A 7,224-nucleotide genomic window follows, 5' to 3' on the forward strand; every position below is an offset into this window, starting at 1 on the left:
TTTTTGCAAAGTTTGGAGAGGTTTGGTCCAGGGGGGGCAAAGTTATAGGGGGGGGCCCCAAAACATTTGTTTTTCCCATAGACATAATGGGAAAAAACTTTGTGCACGCCTACAGCCCAAACCGCTGGACGGATTTACACCAAATTTGCGGCAGGGGCTTGGTCCCGAAAGCGTACTTTTGCAAATTTGGTGTAAATCCGTCCAGTAGTTTTTTTTAAAATGACCAAAAAGTAAGGCAAAAAAATTAGTGATATCTCTGTTCGCTTCGCGGACGGTCTTCCCTGTTCGCTCCGCGGACAGCGCCCCGGTTGGCCGACGTGTTCGCTGATTGGACAGCGTGGGGCCTGGAGCGCGCCATCTTGCATTCGCGGACGACCGTGGACAGCGAGGTGAAACTTGGTTTAAAAATTGTATTTAGTGGAGTGTGTTGGTGTGTAAGAGTGTTTGGGGAGGGTGGGGGAGTATGAGATAGGTGCAATGTCGTATTTTTCTTATGTGCTAGATGCTTTTGTTGTGTTCGATTTGTCTGCGGACAACACGGCTGTTCTGAAATGTTCGTAAATAAACAGAATGGATTCGGTGTCAAGTTGAAAGTGTTCTAAGAAGACGCGTGGGGTCCTGGAATGTTCGCAGGGGGTGTCCTGAAGACGTTGTCTGTATTGTTCGTTGTCAAGCTGAAAGTGTTCTAAGAACACTTGCGGTGTCCTGAAATGTTCGTACATAAAGAAAATGGGGGTGTCCTGATGACGCTGTCCGTATCGTCCTCTGGCAAGTTGAATATGTTCTAGGAACCTCCTTGTGTCTGCGGACATTAAAATGGTTGAAATGCTTGAATCTATGGGCGTGATATTCTGCGGTGGTTGTGGCCAGGGTATAGAATGTTGGGTGCATGGCCATTTGGCCATGCACCCAAGACTCTATGCCCTGGCCACAACCACCGCAGCATATCACACTCATATGCCATGCACCCAAGAGTCTATGCCCTGGCCACAAGCACCGCACCATATCACACTCATAGTGGCTTATAACTTTGGGTCAAAAACAAATTAATAAGGAACAATGTTATAAGCCAGTATGGGTGTGATATGCTGCGATGGTTGTATTTATCATGTTATACTTACTATTTGGTTTAGTAACGGAATCCATGTTTTTCTTGTTCATTTCTGTGATAAAAGAAAATAGCATGTTAGTATTAGTATTTTATAAAGATTTATTACATTGTACAATCACAATTTTTTATTTTTTTTGACCCTCATATTGAGTAGATGACAAACCAGAGTACTGTGCAATTTGCTCAGTTTCTGTGTTTGTTGCTAAAATCATTGGGTCTGTGGGAGAAATAAAATCCATGTTTGATTAAAAAAAAAATTTCTGTTATGCTACAGTTTATTTGTTTATTTTCAGTGTTTACTTGTTTCTGGCTAATGCCTTATACATTGGATTGTTCCCGTTTTTGGGAGCAGTAAGATATTAGGTATTTGTTTGGATATTGTAAATTTTTGGAGCAGTTAGATACCAGTAGGCATATTCTAACTGTTTATTTTTTTATATAATTTCGTGGTATTGCTTTATCTATTTGGATATTTCTAAATTTTGGGACAGTTAGATACCAATTGGCGTATTCTAACTGTATATTTTTTGCTCTTATTTGGATATTTCTAAAGTTTGGGACAGTTAGATACCAATTGGCGTATTCTAACTGTATATTTTTTGCTCTATTTGAGTGGTATTAATTTATCTGATTAGTTGTTGTAGCATCTTTGGGCAGTTAGATAGCTTTTGGAATATTGTGACAGTTTATATTTTTTACTACAAGTGTACTTAAGGTTTAAGTACAGTTTAGTTATCAAATTTTGGTTTTAAGAACATTAAAGTGTTTGTAAGATTTGCTGGTAATCTCTGCTTTAGAGTAACGGTACTATCATTACATTCAAACTATTCACATTTCTCTTTTATATATGCAGTGTAGTGCCCTGTGTTGCTTGTGGCTCCTGCGTGGTAGATTATACCTATTGTTGTGAAGGTTTTCCTACCAAGTGATATTTGACCATGTGTGAATCCCGTCAGCTTGCAGTTCTTTTTGGTACCATCTGCATTGTAACGTAGAAGCATTAGTATTACGTATTTACTATGTGTTTGTATTACTAACGTGGAGCGATTATCTGAATTGCAGGTCAAACATAATCTACCGTGGTTTGCATTTTGTACAAGTTGCTGAAATGGAACGGATTCACAATTAGGTATTGATATATACACAAAGCGCTCATTGGGGATTTGTTCTTGTGTCACATTGTTGCAGAGTGCACATGTATGTTTCCACATGTATGAAATCTGGAAGATTTCATTTATAGTATGTTTTTGTTTTCCAGTACTAATAGTAAGTACATTAGAAATTCTTGTGGATCTTCCTGTGAGTTTATAGTGAATTTCACCATTCCAGCACAGTAGTCCAATTGTTGTCTTATTCCATAAACACTATACGTGTTGTCAGGATTGTTTGCTGCATTTCTGTGAAGTACTAACATTTGCAAACACAATGGGTCTGTACTGTGTAAGTAAATGTTCGCAACAATTGGTGGTAATTGAAATAGAATATTCACTGCTACATTTGCGTAGCAACTTACACCAACTAAATTTGAGAGTTTAAATGGACCAGGTAGTTCTGTATCTGAATCCTTTTTTTGGAGTGTGTCTTCCTTCTTTGAAGAAGTACCTGGTTTACTTTCCCTAATTGATTCTTTTTTGCTTGTGGCACTTGATGAAGAATTACTTTCTTTTACTCTCTTTGGAGGATTTGCAGTGACATCCTGTTGCTTTTCTGTTTGATTTATTTTTCTTTTTATAATGTTTTACTTTTTGTGGAACAGAATATGTGTTTAGATGGGGAGTGATAGTGAACGAAGTCTATTGTATTCTAAAATGCAAGGAATATCGGCATTTATTTTACTTGCATCAAAGTTGATTAGAAATAGACCCTCAAGTGTACGTAAGCGTGATAGTGCTACGTAGCTCATGCCTTCTTTAAAGACTGTGTTACCAATGTCTATCATTGCTTTGTCTAGGGTAAGACCTTGTGATTTATGAATGGTGACTGCGTATGCAAGAGGTAGAGAAAATTGTTCTCTGCGTACATACATGTCTTTGAAGAGAAGGAATCGAGCTGTTGAGCGTCCTATTCTTTTTACTTCTGAAAGTTTGTCAAAAAGAATATTGACAAACTGAATTTTGTTGTCACGTGGGTATGTTTGAAAGCCAACAACTGTACCCAGTGCTCCATTAACTAGTCCTTGGTCCACGTCAAGGTTACGTTTCAGCATTACTCTGCAATTTAAGGATAATTTTAATATCTTTTCCAAGCCTGCTGTGTTTGAGATTGATTTTTCTAAACTATTTAGTCTTGTTGTGGCTTGGTCACACATGGGTAGTGTCATTCCATGTACATCTAGTTTGTTTGTGGCGCTAATTTCCATTATTGGTTGCATTTCTTTACTTAACATTATTTCATTGAATTTGAAACAGCTTGCAAGAGTTGGCATTAAGGCCATACAATTGACATTTTTGTGGGCTAATTGTTCCATAACATCTGTAGCACATGCATTATCACCATAAAGTGCATGAAGGTGCCGGGTTTTCAATATTGCTTCTCCTTCTTTAGAAAATATACCAACTCTGATACTTTTTAAGATGTTGGCATAAGTGAGATCTGCAGATTGGCGCATGTTTTCTGTTAATTCTCTGTATTGGAAATGTTGCCAAAGGTTGACATTTCCAATGCTGCCAACAGTTTTACGGCAGAGTTTGTGTCCTAATGTTTTAAAAATAGGCTCACCTTTTACTGGTGTCATTTGAAGAAGACAATAATGTGTTTTCCTGCAAAGAGCTCTTCATAGTTTGTTTTGAGTACTTCTTGTAATCTGAGGTGAATCAAAGCCAACATTAGGTTGGACACCATGCTCACTTCATCTATTAGTAGCATTTGCATTTGTTTTAATACTCTGCATAGTTCCATTGCAGCTTCTGCAGAAAGTTTGTAATAATCTAATTTGTTTTGGTGTTCTACTGGCAGGAGTAGTAATCGGTGTAAAGTGACACCACCTATGTTGTAGGCAGCTAAACCTGTGGGGGCAGTGACAACAGCTGACAGTTTGTTGTTTGTCAATTGTTGAAGGAACTTACTGATGATTTTGATTAGGAATGTTTTGCCAGAGCCAGCTTCACCACTGACATACAATAGTATAGGTTTGTAATTTTGACAGGTGCATTCTTTGTTTTCATGTTGTACACCATGTGCAATTTCTTTTGTTACTTCTTGAAAAATGCTACGTTGCTCATTGTTTAGCTTTGATTGTAGTATAGTTAAGTCTTCTTTTTCTTCATCCTGACACATGGTGTTTTCTACTTCTATCATAGCTATTTATGCCTCATTTGTTATTATTGGGTCTCCCAGTGGTTCTTGGCTTCCTGTGATAGAAGGTTGACTACTGTCAGGAGTGTCCTTTTCTAGTTGGGCGTGGAATTCATCTTCGTGTTGCTGTTCATTGTGCAACATTGTTTTGTAGTGTGCAAAGTTTACATCAGTTATACTGCTTTCATTTGCTTTGAAAGCGTCTTCATATGAGTCATAGTTATCTAGTATTTCTTCTTCTTTTCTCCATGGTTTAAAGAGTTGTAGCAGGGACATGTAATATACTTCTTTATGTTGAGGAGTCTTTAATGACAATTTGATATGATTAATTAAATTTGGTTTGGTGAGTTTTACTAAGCTGCCTTCACAGTTTGTCACTTTGTATTTACGGTTTTGTTCATCAGGATTTATATTATTTTTGTATGTGTAGTTTTGGGCTATGTGGTATAGGCTCATGGTTTCCAAAGTGGTACTCCTGTTTGGGTAGTATGTGTCCAATAAATTGTTTTTTAAAATGTCTTGGCTGTTTGGGATCTTGTTTGGCTATTGTTTCTATATCTTCGTATGATTTTAGAACTCTTTTTCTACAGTTAGCTGTACCAAGACTAAGCCATACTATATTTGCAGATTTACCATACAATGTAGTACCAGTTAATCGATCAGCTGCTTCATAGGATCCACATTCTCTATGGGACAGCATTGTTATGCCCAAGCTGTATAATCTCTGAGACACTGTTCTATCTGATGACAGGTCATTCCAGAGGTCTTGGAGCTCTGTCTTTTCTGATTTGGTTAAGTATGCTGTGACATATCCTGCAACTGCAGTAGAATTGTCTGCAATGTACTGCATGTCTATGTTTGCATTCCATAAGTGGGCAATGATTGCATTGTAATCATTGATATATTTTTCTTCTTCTTTTCTTTTTATGCAATATGTATTTTTAGGTGACTTACCTTTAACACTATGTCTAACTGAAGACATGAGGTTGTTCACTTGACCTGTATTTGTAACTGGTCTAGGGAAACCAAATCGGCATTTGGTGTAGTATTTGCCTTTGTTTTTGTATTTGCGATGACAATATTTACCACATTTGTGTCTTTGGAATTGTAAAATGTTTGCATGAAGATCACTATTTGCGGATTCTGATGGAATTTCACAAGTGACATATTTTTCAATAAACTGTAAAACAGTGGAATCACTGTCTTGACCAAATTTAGGAGCATCTTTAATCCATAAAAGCATGTGGACATGTGGTGCTCCTCTGGCTTGGTATTCTTTTCTCCAAAAGAAGTGTTGCACTTCTCCAAGGGGAGGAACAGTTTTGTTACAAATAAAATGTAGCATAGCAATGAAGCGATGGTGAAAATATCTTGAAACATTAACAGGATCCTGTGAACAAAGTTCTCCAGGTGTTAGTGTTTCTATGTTTGTTTTGTTTTCGTTTGATATGCGTAGGAAAGCATGTAAATCTTCCCATGCATATTCTGCACAACTTAATGTAACAAACCAAGTGGGTGGGACAAGGTTTCTGATCATACAACGTACATCTCCATGACGTCGAAACCAGTACTCTTTAGTACCACACATATTTGCTAATAGATTTGTAAGATTTGCTTGTAAAACCCCATCTTTTTGTTGAACTTTTTGTAATAATTATGTAGCTGTCATATTTTGAAAGTGTGATCCTGATTTTAATATGTGTGCAACTCCGTAACATAAAGTTGCTAGTTCATTTTCAAAGAGTAGGTGGAATATGTATTCCACATTTTGTCGAAATCTGGGATCTTCAGAATACATTCGTAATGAGCGATATTCTGATGCTGATATTTGAATAGGTCTATCATCGTATCTTCCTCCTTTGCCAGTAGGAAAGAGTAGAGGAAAAGCACATGCTTCTATACTTTTTCCCATATGCTGATTGGTGATCCTTTTGTTTGACGAATTTGGTACGTTTCCAGTTCATCTTCTATGGTGTCATTAGAGTGCAATGGATGAATTGTATAATGGTCTAAAGTGTTTGATATTGTTGCAGGATCTAGGAGCTCAAATTGACCAGCTTCTTGTGTCTCTTGAATTATTTTAGTTGTATCTTTCAGGTTTTCTTCAATATTAATTTCTTTGTAATATTCATTATTCTCTTTAAGATATTGTAGGGCTTCTCTAACTTTATGTAAATCTACCAGTTGTTGCCAAATGTTTTTGTCTTTTGTAGGTACTCCATTTACCAAGATAATTAAAGATTGCTGCATTGGACGTTGCACTCCTGGAGTGTGCACATTTTCTTTTAGATCTAATGGTAAATACACTACTTTTCCACGAATACCTTTCACTAATTCAGAGAGAGGTAATTTTGCAGTTTTTGGTTGAAGGCGTATTATTGCTTGAAATGGGTGCACTGTTTGAATTATGATGCTCTCATATAAATTAAGTTGTTGAAGGGGTTTTGGTAGTGGATATAATTCAAAGTTATTTGTGATAGCACGTGAAGGAGTTAGGTTGTTGTCAAGTTTTGTAGTGCAGTAACTGCAAAGTATTATGGGGTCAGTTATTTCGTATTTGGTTTCTGCTATAAGGTAGAGAGCTAATTCAAACCATTTAGAATCGTCATTGTCTTCTATTTTGTATGATAGGTCTACAGTTTTTGTGTTACTTTTATAAAAAGTTCTGCGGCAACATACACACACGTGGTTTGGTACTTCAGCTGAAGTACTTTCAAATTTTAGTATTTCTTTTTTGTATGCGTGTAGTGAAAGGTTGCCATGTGCAGATTTGTTTCAAAGTTGGTTTGCAGCTAATTCATCTTGTAAGTGGGTTTCAC

This window comes from Ambystoma mexicanum, chromosome 6p, assembly GCF_040938575.1.
Source record: "Ambystoma mexicanum isolate Mex_15411 chromosome 6p, UKY_AmexF1_1, whole genome shotgun sequence".
Lineage (NCBI taxonomy): Eukaryota > Metazoa > Chordata > Amphibia > Caudata > Ambystomatidae > Ambystoma > Ambystoma mexicanum.